Here is a 20988-nt window from a genome sequence, read left to right as displayed (position 1 = left end):
ATGCTCTGCAAGCCAAATCGGGGGATCGGTTTATATGGGGGCTATTATGGACCGATGTGGACCAATTTTTGCATGGTTGTTAAAGAGCATATACTAACACCATGTACCAAATTTCAGCCGGGTCAGATGAAATTTGCTTCCCTTAGAGGCTCCGCAAGCCAAATCGGGGGATGGGTTTATATGGGGGCTATACGTAAAAGTGGACCGATATGGCCCATTTGCAATACCATTCGACCTACATCAATAACAACTACTTGTGCAAAGTTTCAAGTCGATAGCTTGTTTCGTTCGGATGTTAGCGTGATTTCAACAGACGGGCGGACGGACGAGCGGACATGCTCAGATCGACTCAGAATTTCACCACGACCCAGAATATATATATACTTTATGGGGTCTTAGAGCAATATTTCGATGTGTTACAAACGGAATGACAAAGTTAATATACCCCCCATCCTATGGTGGAGGGTATAAAAACGTGTTAACGACAACTTTATTTTCCAAATTAAGACTCGATTTCCAGTAGAAATTATGCTATGTTTCAAGTAAAAAAGTCTTTAAAATAAAGTGTTGATAAACATGTCCTATATTTGAACGATTTTTTGCATTGTAGTCAAGATGCAAAAAGACAACAAATTTAAAAACAATTTCATTAAATTTAAAGATTTTTTCTGAATTATTAAAATCAAGTTGACCTTAGCCCAAACATTTTTTCTTTCATGCTATGATACCCATTTTGAAGTGAAATCACTTAATTATAAATCACTTACAATACGACTTCATTGAAAAGTTTATCGACTTTCTGACAAGGAAAAAAGCTTTATATTAGAGAAATGCGTCTCCTATGCTAAGCTAAATGTGCATTCGTATTTTAAAGACATGAAATCTTTGACCTCACGAAACTATTTTTTTTTTCAGTGTACAATTCCCATTTTGACCATAAAGTTGTTCAGCAGTGAATTATCCTCCTTTAGTATTGCTAGGTGGTTTCATCGCAATTTGAAACATAATTCTGAGTCGGCTATAAAAGGAGGTGCCTTTTCGTTGCGCTACCCGTTGAGATTCGGTCAGCATTCATTGATAAAAGATTAGTTCACCACTTCTGGTACCACAATGGGCAGAATAGTGAGACTAAAATAAATGGCTATTACCATACCTGACCTAAGCTACAACCAATGAAGGCCCAACAAGGGCAAAAGCTCACCGATGCAAAAAAAAAAAAGTTATTTGCAAAGACCCAAACAATTTCTTTGCTAGCCCAGTGCCAAAAGTGCCCAGTTAAAGAATTTGGTTTTCTTCAATGAGAAACCAGTCTAAATTCATTATTGACCACTAGGAGAAAGACGTTAGCATAAAATTTATTGATCACCATGACTCAAGAAGTGTTGCCAATATTGGGGAGTTTTCCCCATATTGTTTTTTTTCGTGGATGGGGACACAATTTTTGATTTGGGACTTGAGGATTTGTTGGGAATTTCCACAAATTTGTAGATTTTTTGTGGGGAATTTTCGGAATCTGGTCAGTATAATAAATCAGGTTTTGAGTTATGGTTAAGGGGCTTGGAAGTGCAGAGAATTAAATATAAAACAAGTATATACGGCCAGGCCGAATCTTAAGTACCCTCCACCATGGATTGTATAGAAACTTGTACTAAAGACTGTCGAATAAAAAATTTTCTATAGAAATAAAATTTTGACAAAATTTTCTAAAGAAATAAAATTTTAACAAAATTTTCTATACTAATAAGATTTTGACAAAATTTCCTATAGAAATAAAATTTTGACAAAATTTTCTATAGAAATAAAATTTGGACAAAATGTTCTATAGAAATAAAATCTTGCCAAATCTGGCGATCGGTTATATGGGGGCTATATATAATTGCCGACCGATGTGGACCAATTTTTGCATGGTTGTTAGAGACCATATACTAACACCATGTACCAAATTTCATCCGGATTGGATGAAATTTAGAGGGTCTGCAAGCCAAATCGGGGGATCGGTTTATATGGGGCTATACGTAAAAGTGGACCGATATGACCCATTTGCAATACCATCCGACCTACATCAATAACAACTACTTGTGCCAAGTTTCCAGTCGATAGCTTGTTTCGTTCGGAAGTTAGCGTGATTTCAACAGACGGACGGATGGACGCACATGCTCAGATCGACTCAGAATTTCACCACGACCCAGAATATATATACTTTATGGGGTCTTAGATCAATATTTCGATGTGTTACAAACGGAATGACAAAGTTATGGTGGAGGGTATAAAAAAACTTTCTATTCCAAGAGCTAATTTACACTTTACTCTGTCTCCTAAGAAATTTTTAACTATTGTTAAACTGTGTCGAAGTGTTGGCCCCTCACATCATTGATGTGTAAAATATATCCCATACATATAGAATAGAGTTCATATCGGGGCAAAAACGCATTTTGATCGAACACCCAATTTTATTTTTAAGGTAGTCAGAACTTAGTTTTGATTCATAACTACACATGTTGACTGAACTGCTATTTGCATTTCTCGAGAATTTAGAAGACGATTAGCATAAGATAAAAATTCGATAAAAACGAATAATTGATTCTGATGATCAGATAATATTTTGAGCACCCGTCTGCTGGTTTTGTGTTTTTTAAATCTTAAACTCGCAAATTGATATAACAAAAATTGCCTCTTTTTCCAATTTTTAGATTAGAACGGATTTTTACAGTAGATCATATTCCTTAAGTTAAAAAAAAGAAAATGCCAAAAATTGTATTGGGGACTTTGTGGGGCATTTTGAATTAAATAGGTGATTTTTGGGGATGAAGGCGTCGTATTTGGAAGACGAGAGCCCCTAAAAATACTGGCAATACTGGACTCAAGTGTCGCCAATGGATATAGTGTGGGTCACCATAAAGGTCGATGGTCGCTTGCCGCTCGTATCCAAAAGTAAGTTTTAAAAACTAAATTATAACAAACAAACATTTTTTCTTAATTTAAAAAAAAGATGAAAAATTCTCAAAATAGGTAATAAACTTGAAGTTTTTATACCCACCACCATGGGATGGGGGGTATATTAACTTTGTCATTCCGTTTGTAACACATCGAAATATTGCTCTAAGACCCCATAAAGTATATATATTCTGGGTCGTGGTGAAATTCTGAGTCGATCTGAGCATGTCCGTCCGTCCGTCCGTCCGTCCGTCCGTCTGTTGAAATCACGCTAACTTCCGAACGAAACAAGCTATCGACTTGAAACTTGGCACAAGTAGTTGTTATTGATGTAGGTCGGATGGTATTGCAAATGGGCCATATCGGTCCACTTTTACGTATAGCCCCCATATAAACGGACCCCAAAATTTGGCTTGCGAGGCCTATAAGAGAAGCAAATTTCATCCGATCCGGCTGAAATTTGGTACATGGTGTTAGTTTATGGTCTCTAACAACCATGCAAAAATTGGTCCACATCGGTCCATAATTATATATAGGCCCATAAGAGAAGCAAATTTCATCCGATCCGGCTGAAATTTGGTACATGGTGTTGGTATATGGTCTCGAACAACCATGCAAAAATTGGTCCACATCGGTCCATAATTATATATAGCCCCCATATAAACCGATCCCCGGATTTGGCTTGCGAGGCCTCTAAGAGAAGCAAATTTCATCCGATCCGGCTGAAATTTGGTACGTGATCCGGCTGAAATTTGGTACGTGATCCCCAGATTTGGCTTGCGGAGCCTCTAAGAGAAGCAAATTTCATCCGATCCGGCTGAAATTTGGTACATGGTGTTAGTATATATTCTCTAAGAACCATTCAAAAATTGGTCCATATCGGTCCATAATTATATATAGCCCCCAGATTTGAACTCCGAAACCACTTGGACGAGCAAAATTCATCCGATCCGGTTGAAATTTGCAACATGATGTTAATATATGGCCGCTAATAACCATGCCAAAATTGGTTCATATCGGTCTATAGTTATATATAGGCGATCCCCAGTCACACAAAAATTGGTCCATATCGGTTCATAATCATGCTTGCCACTCGAGCAAAATTTTATTTCTATAGAAAATTTTGTCAAAAATTTATTTCTATAGAAAATTTTGTCGAAATTTTATTCCTATAGAAAATTTTGTAAAATTTTATTTCTATAGAAAATTTTGGCAAAATTTTATTTCTATAGAAAATGTTGTCAAAATTTTAATTCTATAGAGAATGTTGTCAAATTAAATCTTTTGAAAATTTTGTAAAAATTTTATTTCTATAGAAAATTTTGTTAAAATCGTATTTCTATAGAAAATTTTGTTAAAATCGTATTTCTATAGAAAATTTTGTCCAAATTTTACTTTTATAGAAAATGTTGTCAAAATTTTATTTCTATAGAACATTTTGTCAAACTTAATTATATACGTATTTAATCGGTCATTTTAAGTTTAATATATACCACGTATGGACTACGTGGTATATATTACGGTATTAGGAAGTTTTAAGATACGTTGTCATCGGCAAAAGTTACCGCAACCCAAGTAATTCGATTGTGGATGACAGTCTTCAGTAGAAGTTTCTACGCAACCCATGGTGGAGGATACATAAGCTTTGGCCTGGCCGAACTTACGGCCGTATATACTTGTTTTATTTTTAATCCATAAATCCTATATCCCATTTAATTGAAAATTTATTTATTTTTTATTTAGAAAATTCTTTACTTTAAAGAAATTTGTCCTCAATGTTGTATAAAATTTGGATTCCATAAATCTTGATATTAGGTCAATAATTTTTTTTTCAGTGTAGCTCCTTAAAATTTTGAATACATAAAAAATTTCCCCCAAATTAATCAAGAGCAACGAGAGTATCTGCAAATATTTCAAAAGTTAAGTTAAGACTAAAAAAGCACACACTCAAGAACAAAAGAAAAGGTTATATTAAGGTCATTTAGAAATTTAAAGCAAAATATGAATATGTATTTCGTGTTAATGCCAACATAAAATACACATCACACACAAGCGTATATATTTAATAGCATGCTATAAAAAGTCCCTAAAAATGATATCACGTTCTTCCATACTAACCACATTTTGCAAAAGGCAACAACAAGAAAGGGCTACATGCCACATTAAAGAACAAGGGTGGGTTTTTTGTCTTTTCAAACTCAGGGAGAGGGAGAGAGTCGGACAGGCAGGCAAGCATCCTAAAAATGGTGGCATTGTTTCTTATTGGAATATTCGTATTCTTTATCGTCTTGATAATAGTCCTTGTTTTTGGTTGTATAGTATTTTTTGTATACAGGAAGGGATATGAAAATACACACACACACACACAGCAATATCAAACATACATACTTAGAGTTCGTATACATAAAGCCAAGTAAGTGTGGCTGGGTATATTCCAAAACAAAATATTATAGGGTGAGTTTGAGACATACATTCAAATTATTGTGTTGCTGTTGTTGTTGGTTTTATTACTTTACAGTTACAGGAAAGTTGTATAGTCGGCTGAATGCCTTCATGCTTACTTGCTTGGCTAGCAGTGGTGAGGCCTTTGATCAAAGTCTACGAAGGTGTGTGTTCGTGTGTGTTTGAATTTGTCTTTTACTTTGAGTTGAGTTTGCGTATACGTTTGTGTGTGTGTGTGTGTTGATTTACACAACCTCATAAGCAACCACGCCTTGCATCTTTTAAGGACATTTTAACTACCAGGATTCTTGTTGGCATAATGTGATATACATGTGCTCATATTTTTGTAGATGTCCAGTGTTTGTGTCTGTACGTTTGAATTTTATTATAAACTTTGTTGTATCATATAAATGTATGTAGCTGTATGCGGCTATGCAAAATTGTGTTGTTCATTCTTTATTTTATGTGTTAGCCCAAAGGATATGTGCTGTACACTCGAAATCCTTTTTGTAAGAAGTTGATAGCTTAGAGTCTTAAAAAGCTCTTTAAAAGGATTTTTTATTTTCTTTGGTTTATTTTTATATTTTTTTTTGGTTAGAGTGACAGTATTTGTATTTTATATTAAAATTTAAAGGGATCTTCTTTCCTTACGTAGACAGCATTAAAGGATTTATGTTTAGTAGAGTCTTTTGTCCCCAAATCATATAGGAGTGGGCGAATAGTTTTGTTTTCTAGTTGTTGTCTCTTTGGACATTTACTTTGACAAGGGTCTAAGTTTTTATTGAAGTTCTGTTCATCCATTATAAATGGTGTTACAAATTTCCCAGAAAACAAAGATTATTGAAAATTAAGTGATTGTTTTCCCCTCCCCCTTCCTTCCCTAACATTCTTTGCGAACACTAGAAATGATAAAGGCCGTTTTTGTTGACAGACCTTAAGTTTCTATGTCTGTGGGTGATTTATAAAAAAAAATATTTATTTCTATATATATATTCTTAAGTGACAATCCGTATGAAGTGGCATTTGTATTTAATTTTTTTTTTTTCAAGAACTTTATTGATTCCCTATCAATGTATTGGTCAATAAATTTTGTAAGTTATAATTATAGAATCTAAAATAAAAACAAGTATATACGGCCGTAAGTTCGGCCAGGCTGAAGCTTATGTACTCTCCATCATGGATTGCGTAGAAACTTCTTCTAAACACTGCCATCCACAATCGAATTACTTAAGTTGCGGTAACGCTTGTCGATGGCAAGGTATCTTAAAACCTCCTAACATCATCTTCTAAATTGTATGTAAGTCCATACGTGGTATATATTAAATAAAACAAAATAGCGATCCAATACGTATATAATTCAGTTTGACAAAGTAGACATAAAATTCTGACAAAATTTTCTACAGAAATAACATTTTAACAAAATTTTCTATAGAAATAAAATTTTCACAAAATTTTCTATAGAAATAAAAATTTTGACAAAATTTTCTATAGAAAGAAAATTTTGACAAAAATTTCTATAGAAATAAAATTTTAACAAAATTTTCTATAGAAATAAACTTTTGACAAAATTTTCTATAGAAATAAAATCTTGGTAGATTATTTTTGGCTCGAGTGGCAACCATGATTATGAACCGAATAAAATTTGAACAAAATTTTCTATAGAAATAAAATTTTGACAATGATGAAAATTTTATTATGAACCGAATAATATTTTAACAAAATTTTCTCTAGAAATAAAATTTTGACAAAGGTTAGGTTAGGTTAGGTTATGTGGCAGCCCGATGTATCAGGCTCACTTAGACTATTCAGTCCATTGTGATACCACAGTGGTGAACTTCTCTCTTATCACTGAGTGCTGCCCGATTTCATATTAAGCTCAATGACAAGGGACCTCCTTTTTATAGCCGAGTCCGAACGGTGTTCCACATTGCAGTGAAACCACTTAGAGAAGCTTTGAAACCCTCAGAAATGTCACCAGCATTACTGAGGTGGGATAATCCACCGCTGAAATACTTTTTGGTGTTTGGTCGTAGCAGGAATCGAACCCACGACCTTGTGTATGCAAGGCGGGCATGCTAACCATTGCACCACGGTGGCTCCCTAAATTTTGACAAAATTTTCTATAGAAATTAAATTTTGTTAGATTATTTTTGGCTCTAGTGGCAACCATGATTATGAACCGATATGGACCAATTTTTGTGTGATTGGACCAATTTTGGTATGGTTGTTAGCGACCATATACTAACACCACGTTCCTAATTTGAATTTTGCTCCTCCAAGAGGCTCCGGAGGTCAAATCTGGAGAACGTTTTATATGGGGGCTATATATAATTATGGACCGATATGGACCAATTCTGGCACGGTTGTTAAAGATCATATACTAACACCATGTTCCAAATTTCAGCCGGATCGGATGAAATTTGCTTCTCTTAGAGGCTCCACAACCCAAATCGGGGGATCGGTTTATATGGGGGCTATATATAATTATGGACCGATGTGGGCCAATTTTTGCATGGTTGTTAGAGACCATATACTAACACCATGTACCAAATGTCAGCCGGATCGGATGAAATTTGGTTCTCTTACAGGCTCCACAAGCCAAATCGGGGGATCGGTTTATATGGGGGCTATATGTAATTATAGACCGATATGGACCAATATTTGCATGGTTGTTAGAGACCATATACTAACACCATGTACCAAATTTCAGCCAGATTGGATGAAATTTGCTTCTCTTAGAGCAATCGCAAGCCAAATTTGGGGGTCCGTTTATATGGGGGCTATACGAAAAAGTGGACCGATATGGGCCAATTTTTGCATGGTTGTTAGATACCATATACTAACACCATGTACCAAATTTCAGCCGGATCGGAAATTTGCTTCTCTTAGAGGCTCCACAACCCAAATCGGGGGATCGGTTTATATGGGGGCTATATATAATTATGGACCGATATGGATCAATTTTTGCACGGTTGTTAGAGACCATATACTAACACCATGTACCAAATTTCAGCCGGATCGGATGAAATTTGCTTCTCTTAGAGCGATCGCAAGCCAAATTTGGGGGTCCGTTTATATGGGGGCTATACGAAAAAGTGGACCGATATGGACCAATATTTGCACGATTGTTAGAGACTATCTACCAACACCATTTACCAAATTTAAGCCGGATTGGATGAAATTTGCTTCTCTTAGATCAATCGCAAGTCAAATTTGGGGGTCCGTTTATATGGGGGCTATACGTAAAAGTGGACCGATATGACCCATTTGCAATACCATGAAACCTACATCAATAACTACTATTGGTGCCAAGTTTCAAGTCGATAGCTTGTTTCGTTCGGAAGTTAGCGTGGTTTCAACAGAGGGACGAACGGACGGACGGACTGACGGACATGCTCAGATCGACTCAGAATTTCACCACGACCCAGAATATTATACTTTATGGGGTCTTAGAGCAGTATTTCGATGTGTTACAAACGGAATGACAAAGTTAATATACCCCCATCCTATGGTGGAGGGTATAAAAATACAGACCGCAAGCTCGTTTTTATTAACAATTTTAATTGGACTTCGAGGCAAGCCAAATTTGGGGGTCCGTTTATATGGGGGCTATACGTAAAAGGGGACCGATATGACCCATTTGCAATACCATCACACCTACATCAATAACAACTACTTGTGCCGAGTTTCAAGTCGATAGCTTGTTTCGTTCGGAAGTTAGCGTGGTTTCAACAGAGGGACGGACTGACGGACGGACGGACATGCTCAGATCGACTCAGAATTTCACCACGACCCAGAATATATATACTTTATGGGGTCTTAGAGCAATATTTCGATGTGTTACAAACGGAATGACAGAGTTAATATACCCCCATCCTATGGTGGAGGGTATAAAAATACAGAGTGCAAGCTCGTTTTTATTAACAATTTTAATTGGACTTCGAGGCCTAACATTTCGAGGTAGGTCTTTTTTTCTTGAGACGAATGTTATTGGTATTGGGCGTTACCATTGAAAAGTGAACCCTCCAGCGATTCTAGTTTATGGAAATTATTATATTTTAGTTAAAATTTCACCATTATGAGAAAGTTTCCCTGATTTTAAAAATGTTGTGTGTACTTTAGTTATGTTAACTAAATAATGGGTAAAAACTTATGCACAAATGAAGCCTGTAAAAAGTTACTAAATTCGTATTTCCCACAAAATTGTTCAGAATTTCGTAAAATTTGGGCACATCCTGAAATTCGGTCGAAACTGGGACTGAACTCATGACTGTATGCAAGGCGGACATGCTAACCATTGCACGACAGTGGCTCCTATAAAGCTAAATATGATTTTATCTTCATTTCATCGAAAATCAATCCCTGGAATTACCAGTTAAGAGGAGAACCTAATTCACTTGCTATAGAAAAAGTTTACCAATAAAGTGGCACAATAGTGATTAAATTGAGGACAAATTTCATGACAATGTCATTATCTGCCAAACGACCAGGAGTGGATTTTTGATACAGGGTTTCACACACGTTTTTCCTTACCATTTGGATAAAAATGTAACCACTATTATTTCGCAAATAAAGTACACAGAAAAAAGTTTATAGTTAAACTGATGCTAATACTACTTAATTTTTATTGCAAAAAAATCAGTTGGTTTTTAACGATTTTCAAGAAATTTAACCCCAATGAATTTTCCTTATTAATATAATTTTGGAAAAATTTTTTTCTATAGAAAAAGTTGTCAAAATTTTAATTCTATAGAAAATGTCAAAATTTTAGTTCTATTGAAAATTTTGTCAAAATTTTATATCTATAGAAAATTTTGTTAAAATGTTATATCTATAGAAAATTTTGTGAAAATTTTATTTCTATAGAAAATTTTGTCAAAATTTTATATCTATAGAAAATTTTGTTAAAATGTTATTTCTATAGAAAATTTTGTCAAAATTTTATTTCTATAGAAAATTTTGTCAAAATTTTATTTCTATAGAAAATTTTGTCAAAATTTTATTTTGTCAAAATTTTATTTCTATAGACAATTTTGTCAAACATATATACATACGTATTTAATCGGCCTTTTTTAGTTTAATATATACCACGTATGGACTACCTTGCAATTTAGAAGACGGTGTTAGGAAGTTTTAAAAGACCTTACCATCGGCAAGTGTTACCGCAATCCAAGTAATTCGATTGTGGATGACAGTCTTCAGTAGAAGTTTCTACGCAATCCATGGTGGAGGGTACATAAGCGTCGGCCTGACCGAACTTACGGCCGTATATACTTGTTTTTGTGATTGATTTTTGTTTCAATTAAAATTTTTTTTGAATCAATTAAACTTTTGATTGAATATTTTTTTAAAACTCAATTAAGATTTTAATTGAAAAAATTTTAGTGAAATTATTTTTTTCTGTGTGGTTAAAAATCCTAAATGTCGTTATGTTATTTGAACAAATCACAATGTTAATCACAATTTTCGAAAGAAGTATTTAATTGTCCCTATTGAACTGTTTACTTTTTTCTATATATCAGCATAATTTCACTCCCTGGTCGAGTGAATTGAGGAGATAACAGCTGAGTTAAAGAAGGCGCTGATGGCCATAATAGAAGTGCACTATCTGGTAGGCGATTTGGAAATGAAATTTACAAGTTTTATAGAAAAAAATTTAAAATTTTTTCTGGAAGCGAAAACATTATAGTATGGGTGCGAAAAACATTTTCGAAGGTATATACAAAATGTCTTTGAAAATGTTAATTAATTAACTTTAAATCAAGTAAAATTTTTGCTCGATTTTCTGCCGTAAAACCCACTTTTGTTAGCCTTTTCCTAAATTTTCTTATTTAAACTAAAGATGTAATTTAAAATTTAAATCACATTTTTAATGTTATTTTTTTTTTGTTAGACAAACTGCACAACAATAAAATGTTCAAGTTAAATATTGAAATTTTAGTAAAAATGGCAAAAGTTTTTTTTTTGAAATTAAAATTTTTACCATTAAACAACGCCACCATCTCCACATCAGCAGCAAGAGCATCAACCACCATCAAGAACAAATGTTGACATCATTTATTTCTTTGCATTCCTAGTTTTATTCTGGCAGGACAAAGCCAAGAAGAACTTTTGCTATTTCTTTTCTCTATGTTCTTTTTTTTTTTGTATTTGGTTTTTTTGCCAGAGACTAGGAAAACTTTCAAATAAATGAGAATTTTTGTTCTGAGAAAAACTTTTGGAGAAATAACAAAAAAAAAATGTCCAATAAAACCTTATACCCTTGCGGACAACAGACACGCATCAACACACACATAAAACTACATAAATGAAAGAGAGGTTGATTTTCTTGACCAAAAAAATAGAAAAAAAAGTGAAATTAAATAAAGAAAGTTTATCTTTATATAGGGCTGAGGCATATGACCGCAATGATTCCGAAGAAGATTAAATGAACTTGGAAAATATTGAAATACATAAGAAGTGATATGGATTGTTTGTTGGGATTTGTAGGACTAGAGTGATCAATTTTGTATACAAATAATTTATTTTAAGGTCAACTTGTCCATATTTTAAAAAGATGCTACTATAAAATGATCATTTAATTAAAGAATAGAAACGTTGGTATACAGGAATTTAGGAATTCTGCTACCTTGAGGCTAAATGTTAGTGCTTTTTATAAAGGACACTTCTTTAACATTAAAGTCGTTAATTCTCTGTCATCTGAGGTTTATGTATCCTAAAGTTCTTAGAGCTTCAACAATTTATATGAACGGTGATATCATTTCCTTAAAACAAAAACACATCAAAATGACAAAATAGCCATATATCGTTATAATGGTACTGGTGGCGTTGCAAAAATCTGTGGTGGCGTTACCTTTGAGAATTTTTAAAAATGGCATAAAAAGTTTCATTCGTAAAAAAAGGTGGCACTCCAATTTTAGAAAGTGACATCCAATTTAAAAAAATGGCCCTCTTCTTCATAAAAGAAAGGGAGCCACCGTGATGCAATGGTTAGCATGCCCGCCTTGCATACACAAGGTCGTGGGTTCGATTCCTGCTTCGACCGAACACCAAAAAGTTTTTCAGCGGTGGATTATCCCACCTCAATAATGCTGGTGACATTTCTGAGGGTTTTAAAGCTTCTCTAAGTGGTTTCACTGCAATGTGGAACGCCGTTCGGAATCGGCTTTAAAAAGGAGGCCCCTTATCATTGAGCTTAACATGGAATCGGGCAGCACTCAGTGATAAGAGAGAAGTTCACCAATTTGGTATCACAATGGACTGAATAGTCTAAGTGAGCCTGATACATCGGGCTGCCAACTAACCTAACCTTCATAAAAGAATTTTTTTTACATTGGACTGTGAAATCGATTTTTCAAACCATTCCTTAATAATTTAATAATGATTTTGCTTCCATTTTATCGAAAATTCCCCTTGACATATATAGCTCAGTAGAGTAACTTGGTTTGTACCAGGGATCCGGAGCGGAGCGGAGCAAGCCCTTTTTTTGCCGGAGCGGGAGCGACATTTCTAAAATCCGGAGCGGAGCGGGTATGGAGCGGTTTCCAAATGAAAAACCGCTCCGCTCCGAATAAAATATTACTTGAATGAAATGTGTAACTTTGAAATTACACTGTGTAGGTAATTTCAAATTTAGCTAGTACTTAGCGTAGTGTGAGTAAACGTTTAAAATGTACGATATGTATTTTTGTACGTACGTACATTGGGGAAAACACAACGTGTTTTTTAGTAATTGTTTTCAAAAACGGCAAATGTCAAAATATATATCTAGTATGTGTTGTAAAAGTAACAACAGTACTTTCGATCAATTTCATCCCGTATTACTACAAAGATGTTTGTAATGAACGTCAAATAAATGCAATTAAACGATCTTATTTATATTTAATTTTTTAGTTTTTTACACTGAAAAAAATATTGTCGTGAAGTCAAAGATTCCATGTCCTTAGAATAAGAATGCAAATTTTGCTTAACATGGAAGACGCATTTCTCTAAAATAAAGTTTTTTATACCCATCACCATAGAATGGTGACGGGGGTATAATAAGTTTGTCATTCCGTTTGTAACACATCGAAATATCGATTTCCGACTATATAAAGTATATATATTCTTGATTAGGGAGAAATTCTAAGACGATATAACGATGTCCGTCTGTCTGTCTGTCTGTCCGTCTGTCTGTCTGTTGTAATCACGCTACAGTCTTCAATAATGAAGCAATCGTGCTGAAATTTTGCACAACCTCGTCTTTTGACTGCAGGCAGGTCAAGTTCGAAGATGGGTTATATCGGTCCAGGTTTTGATATAGTCCCCATATAAACCGACCTCCCGATTTGGGGTCTTGGGCTTATAGAAATCGTAGTAATCCAATTTGCCTTGAAATCTAGAGGTGTTTTATGACCGTAAAGAGGTGTGCAAAAAATGGTGAGTATCGGTCCATGTTATGGTATAGCCCCCATATAGACCGATCTCCCGATTTTACTTCTTGGGCTTATAGAAACCGCAGTTTTTATTCAATTTACCTGAAATTGGAAATCTAGAGGTATTGTAGGACCACAAATACATGTGCCAAAAATTGTAAGTATCGGTCCATATTTTGGTATAGCCCCCATATAGACCGATCTCCCGATTTTATTTCTTGGGCTTATAGAAACCGCAGTTTTTATTCAATTTACCTGAAATTGGAAATCTAGAGGTATTGTAGGACCACAAATACGTATGCCAAAAATGGTGAGTATCGGTCTATGTTTTGGTATGGTCCCCATATAAAACGACCTCCCGATTTGGGGTCTTGGGCTTATAGAAAGCGTATTTTTTATCCAATTTGTCTGAAATTGGAAATCTAGGGGTATTTTCGGACCATAAAGAGGTGTGCTGAAAATGGTGAGTATCGGTCCATATTTTGGTATAGCCCCCATATAGACCGATTTCCCGATTTTACTTCTTGGGCTTCTAGAATCCAAAGTTTTTATCCTATTTGCCTGAAATTGGAAATCTAGAGGTATTTTCGGGTCATAAAGAGGTGTGCCGAAAACGGTGAGTAGCGGTCCATGTTTTAGTATAGCCCCCATAAGAACGATCTCCCGATTTAACTCCTTAGGTTTCTAGAAACCGTAATTTTTATCTGATTTGCCTGAAATTGTAAATATTCTGGTATTTTAGGCTCGGTCCATTTGGTAATGCCTCCATATAGACCGACTTCACTTGAATTGCTTGAAACTCAATGTAAAATTTCCAGATTTTACTTCTACATATTTAAGATTTCAAATCAAGACGTTATTTTATAATTTTCTTGCACACTTACAAGTGATGTTAATGATTCCTCTAAAACTCAAACAAAAATGGTTCTTATAAATCCAGAATCTGATATAGTCCTCATAGGTGAAATCTTTAAATTTATCTTCGGGAAGTGTCCTCAAGTCCTCAAGCCCTCCTAAAATTTCAAAGGAAACCCTAATATTTGGTTCGTGGTGGGTATTTAAGGTTCGGCCCGGCCGAACTTAGTGCTGTATATACTTGTTTTCTTGTCCAAAAGGCAATAAACTTTTGAATGAAGTTGTAATGTCCTTATAATTAAGTGATTTTACTTAAAAATGTGTATCATAACATGAAAGATAAAATTTTTGACTTTAATAATTAAGAAAAATTCTTTAAAATTAATAAAATTGTCTTTAAATTTGTTTCCTTTTTGCATCTTGCCTACAAAGCAAAAAATCGTTAAAAAATAAGACATGTTTTTCAACACTTTATTTTAAAGACGCTTTTTACTTGAAACATAGCATAATTTCTACTGGAAGTCGAGTCTTAATATGGAAAAAAATAACTCGTTAACTCGTTGTTAAAGGATTTTGATAACAACTGACGAAAAAAATCTAAAAAAATGAAAAATTAACATATGCTTCCTAGAATGCTTCCTTTAATGAAGTCAAAATGGATTTAATATTTCTAAAAAAATCTTCAAAATTAATAAAATATTTCAACACATTGTTTTAAAGTCATTATACCCTAAACCACATAGTCGTTAGGGTATAACAAGTTTGATCTGCCAAAAAATGTGCCTACAAGAAATATTGATTTTAGACCCCATAAAATATATACCGATCGACTCAGAATCACCTCTTGAGTCGATCTAGCGCTTGGCGTCCGTCCGTCCATCCGTCCGTCTGTCCATGTATTTGTTGTTCACAGGATTTCGGTCGCAATTATTAACCAATTTTGATGAAATTTGGTACAGGGAGTTTTTTTGGGCACAAGGACGAACGTTACTGAATTTGGAAGAAATCGGATCAAATTTAGATATAGCTCCCATATATATGTATTGCCCGATTTCGACAAATGGGGTCACGTTGCACTTTTTTTACTAACCGATCGTCGTCAAATTTAGCACAAAATAATCTTCTGTATCACCCTTTAGGTCTGAAAATTTCATCGAAATCGGTTCAGATTTAGATATAGGTCCCATATATATGTATCGCCCGATTTTGTCAAATTAGGTCATAAAACCCTTATTTATCAACCGATCTTACTCAAAGTTGGCGAAATGTAATCTTCTATAGCACTAACTATATGTGCAAAAAATCATCGAAATCTGTTCAGATTTAGCTATAGCTCCCATATATGTACCGCCCGATTTTTCTAAATAAAATAAAACTCAATTGAACAAATAATACAATGTTTGTACTATAATTTTCTCGAAGAGGAGCGGAGCGGAGCGTGGAGCGGAGCGATTTTTTTTTCTCGGAGCGGAGCGAGGAGCGGAGCGGTTTTTTTTTCTCCGGAGCGGGAGCGGAGCGGAGCGAAAAAAATGGACCGCTCCGGATCCCTGGTTTGTACTCCGTAGAAAAATTTCTTTGCATACTTTTAGGTGGTACAAGGTTTGTCTTTTATATTTGGACAATCATTACGAAATTCGTCATGGAGTGAACTACGACCTCGGTTGAATTAATCATACAATTGATAAACACTGGTCCTTTACGGAGTTTCATCGCCAGTTCATCGATTCACTGTTGTTGAGTTAATCCACGTCGAAATGTTTAAAAACAAGTATATACGGCCGTAAGTTCGGCCAGGCCGAATCTTATGTACCCTCCACCATGGATTGCGTAGAAACTTCTACGAAAGACTGTCATCGACAATCGAGTTACTTGGGTTGTGGTATCTTAAAACTTCTTAACATCGTTTTCTAAATTGTGAGTTAGTCCATACGTGGTATGTATTAGACAATACGTAGAGAGCCATAATTGAAATATGGGATTCGCTTATATGGGGGCTATATAGAATTATGAACTTGATATGGACCAATTTTTGTGTGATTGGGGATCGATTTATCCGATGGCTATATATAACTATAGACCGATATGGACCTAGTTAGGCATGGTTGTTAACGGCCATATACTAGCACAATGTACCAAATTTCAACTGACTCGTATGAAATTTGCTCCTCCAAGAGGCTCATAAACCAAATCTCGGGATCGGTTTATATGGGGGCTATATATGATTATGGAGTGATATAGACCACTTTTAGCATAGTTGTTACATATCATATACTACCACCACGTACCAAATTTCAACCAGATCGGATGAATTTTGCTTCTCCAAAAGGCACAGGAGGTCAAATCTGGGGATCGGTTTATATGGGGGCTATATATAATTATGGACTGATATGAACCAATTCCTGCATGGTTGTTGGATACCATATACAAACTAACATGTACCAACACCATGTACCAAATTTCAGCCGGATCGGATGAAATTTGCTTCTCTTAGAGGATTCGCAAGCCAAATTTGGGGGTCCGTTTATATGGGGGCTATACGTAAAAGTGGACCGATGTGGACCAATTTCTGCATAGTTGTTAGAGACCATATACTAACACCATGTACCAAATTTCAGCGTGATCGGATGAAATTTGCTTCTCTTAGAGGATACGCAAGCCAAATTTGGGGGGTCCGTTTATATGGGGGCTATACGTAAAAGTGGACCGATATGGCCCATTTGCAATACCATCCGACCTACATCAATAGCAACGACTTGTGCCAAGTTTCAAGTCGATAGCTTGTTTCGTTCGGAAGTTAGCGTGATTTCAACAGACGGACGGACATGCTCAGATCGACTCAGAATTTCACCATGACCCAAAATATATATACTTTATGGGGTCTTGGAGCAATATTTCGATGTGTTACAAACGGAATGACGAAGTTAATATAGCCTCCATCCTATGGTGGAGGGTATAAAAATTCTGTGATATTTTGTCAAATAAATAATTTTGATTATTTTTTATAATTTTTAATGCATTTTAACGCTCGTCGGAAACGCTTGACCGATCCCCCGATTTGGCTTGCGGAGCTCTAAGAGAAGCAAATTTCATCCGATCGGGCTGAAATTTGGTACATGATGTTAGTATATGGTATCTAATGACCATGCAAAAATTGGTCCACATCGGTCCATAATTATATATAGCCCCCATATAAATCGATCACCAGATTTGACCTCCGGAGCCTCTTGGAAGACCAAAATTCATCTGATTCAGTTGAAATTTGGTACGTTGTGTTAATATATGGCCTCAAACACCCATGCAAAAATTGGTCGATATCGGTCCATAATTATTATAGGCCCCATATAAACCGATCCCCAGATTTGACCTCCGGAGCCCCTTGGAAGAGCAAAATTCATTCGACTCGGTGGAAATTTGGTACGTGATGTTAGTATATGGTGTCGAACAACACTGCAGGAATTGGTTCATATCAGTCCATAGTTATATATAGCCCCCATATAAACCGATCCTCAGATTTGACCTCCGGTGCATTTTGGAGAAGCAAAATTCATCCGATCTGGTTGAAAAAGTAGTATATGTAGTATATGATATTTAACAACCATGCCAAAAGTTGTTCATATAAGTTCATAATCATATATAGCCCACATATAAACCGAGATTTAGTTTTGGAGCCTCTTAGAGGAGCAAATTTCATCCGAGTCAGTTGAAATTTGGTACATTGTGCTAGTATATGGCCGTTAACAACCATGCCTAACTAGGTCCATATCGGTCTATAGTTATATATAGCCCTCAGATAAATCGATCCCAAATTACAAAAAAATAGGTCCATATCAAGTTCATAATTGTATATAGCCCCAATATAAGCGACCCCCATATTTCAATTCTGACTCTCTACGTACCGTGCAAAAGTCCATGTCGATTCGTAATTATTTGTAGACTTACCTAAACATAACTTTTTTGTCTAATATATACCACGTACGGACTAATTTAGAAAACGATGTTAAGAAGTTTTAAGATACCACAACACAAGTAATTCGATTGTGGATGACAGTCTTTCGTAGAAGTTTCTACTCAATCCATGGTGGAGGGTACATAAGATTCGGCCTGGCCGAACTTACAGCCGTATATACTTGTTTAATTTACATCCAAAATATTGAATTCGGATCACACCTAAAGAAGTGATGCAAATTCAGTGCAACGGCTGTTGAAATGGATGACTTCCGTCCTATGACAAGCCCATGTTAAATTCATCGCTTCTGCGTCAATTTTGCACCACTTCCTTATTTTTGGTCGATTTAATCTACTATGTCATTACACCATCAAAAAGGAAGTTGGTTGGTTGGCTTTCATAAAAATTGTTCCTTGGAATAACTTGACTTGGTTTGCAACAGTTTCATTCCTTTGTCCTTGTAGTTGGGTAAGAGAGTTTTGTCTTTCTATTTTCTGTGTGTGCCCAGAAAATTCATTAGAAAATTTTGGAAGGAGTTTCATTGTTGACTTCCAAAATTGTCTCAAGTATGTATATGTTTGAATATAAGAATAGATATTAATATGGGTTGGGTAGTAGATGGGAAGGTTATAAGAAAAATATTATATAAATGAAGGAACACTTCTTTCAGTAGGGAAATGGTTATACTGTTTTCTAAATATTTTTAAATTTTCTAAAAAAATTTTCATTGTCTTGAAATTTTGATTTTTTCAAAATTTCACTTTCCTCCTTGATATTTCCTATGTTATATTTCTCTGCCACAATATTTATGAAATATTATGATTCTCAGGCAAATTTCAAAATATTCTATGTGTTACCCACTCTTCATTCTATAGACTTTGTTGTTCTTCTTACATACCCTATCGACTGAGTTATAAACTTGAAATATTTTGGATAATATAAAACAAAAACATCAAAGACGAAAAAAAGAGTCCTTATGACCATAAAATAAAATATCCACATACTCGTACAGCCTTGTGGATATTTTAGGTCTTGTGTGTTTCAAAGTTGTCTACTTGTAAATGTATATCTTCTTATAAATGTATGTATAGACCAACTCACATCCTTACATAGTTCAAATAAGAGTGGCATGTGAAGTCTAGCATTCTTCCAAATCAGTCTATTGGGGCACAGTGTTGCGCTCTTTGAAATTCAAAAATAGTTTTTATTTGTACCCTATCGACATTATAGAGTAACAAACTCATCTTAATATTTAGCATAAAAATTGGCTTACTTCCGCATATAGAATAATAACAATTAAATTCGTATCCATACGTTTTTTTTTTTTCATATAAAATTGCGACTGAATTAATTAAATTAAATTTTATTTTCACTAGAGAAAAAATCATTGCATAATTTTAGGCTTTACAAATATGTGTTTGTGATTAAAATCATATCATTAGATTTTTAAACTTCACTGAAAAAACAGTGAACCCACAAGGAAAGAAAACTTTCGATTAATTTTAGAAAATTTTTGATATTTTTAGAAAATTTGAACTAAACAGTACTACAAACGCTGGCATCACGCCGATATCACAAAAATAAGTAAATATTTTTGGACAAATTCAAGAAAATTTATAAGACATAATTAAGCTTTTCACTTGTTAAAGAATATTTTGTAGTTTGAAGGAAACAATTGGAGCTAAAAATTGCAAGAATGTCTTTAGAGAAAAATGAATTTATTAAATGCGAGAAAAATGAATTTATTAAATCTTTATGCTTAATTTATGTATAATTTTCCCCGTTTTTTAGTTAACTAACGTACGCAAAAAATTATTAGAGAAAGGGAAACTTTCTCCAAACATAATAATACCATGAACTAAAATAAAGTTAAATTGACTTTAGTGAAATAGAGATTTCACTTTTTTTTGAGTGTTGATTATTCGTTAAGGCAACGATCACGTCCCAAATCTTAAGGTATTTCGGGATCAAAATTTACCAAAAATATTAGAGTACAAATATAAAGTGGGGGCAACGTGACAATAACCTGGCAAAAAATGAAAGAAATACAAGATTTAGTGACACAATACAACATCCTAACGGTTCTTGGGATCATCCCTGTATTACGACCCATGTAAGCGAAAAACAAGTATATACAGCAGAAAGTTCGGCGGGGCCGAATCTTAAATACCCACTACCATGAATCAATTATTATAGTTTCCTTTCAAATTTCAGGGGGGTGTGATGACAGATATTCTCCCAAGCAGAGCAGTTCAACCAGTACACTTCCCAAAGAGAAAATTTAAAGATTTTACCTATGAAGACTATATCAGATTCTTGACTTATAACAACCATTTTTGTTTGAGTTTTAGAGGAATCATTAACATCACTTGTAAGTGTGCAAGGAAATGATGAAAT

The sequence above is a fragment of the Haematobia irritans genome, chromosome 1 (assembly GCF_050003625.1).
Source record: "Haematobia irritans isolate KBUSLIRL chromosome 1, ASM5000362v1, whole genome shotgun sequence".
Lineage (NCBI taxonomy): Eukaryota > Metazoa > Arthropoda > Insecta > Diptera > Muscidae > Haematobia > Haematobia irritans.
The sequence above is the reverse complement of the archived record's forward strand: the minus strand, read 5'-3'. Positions refer to the sequence as shown.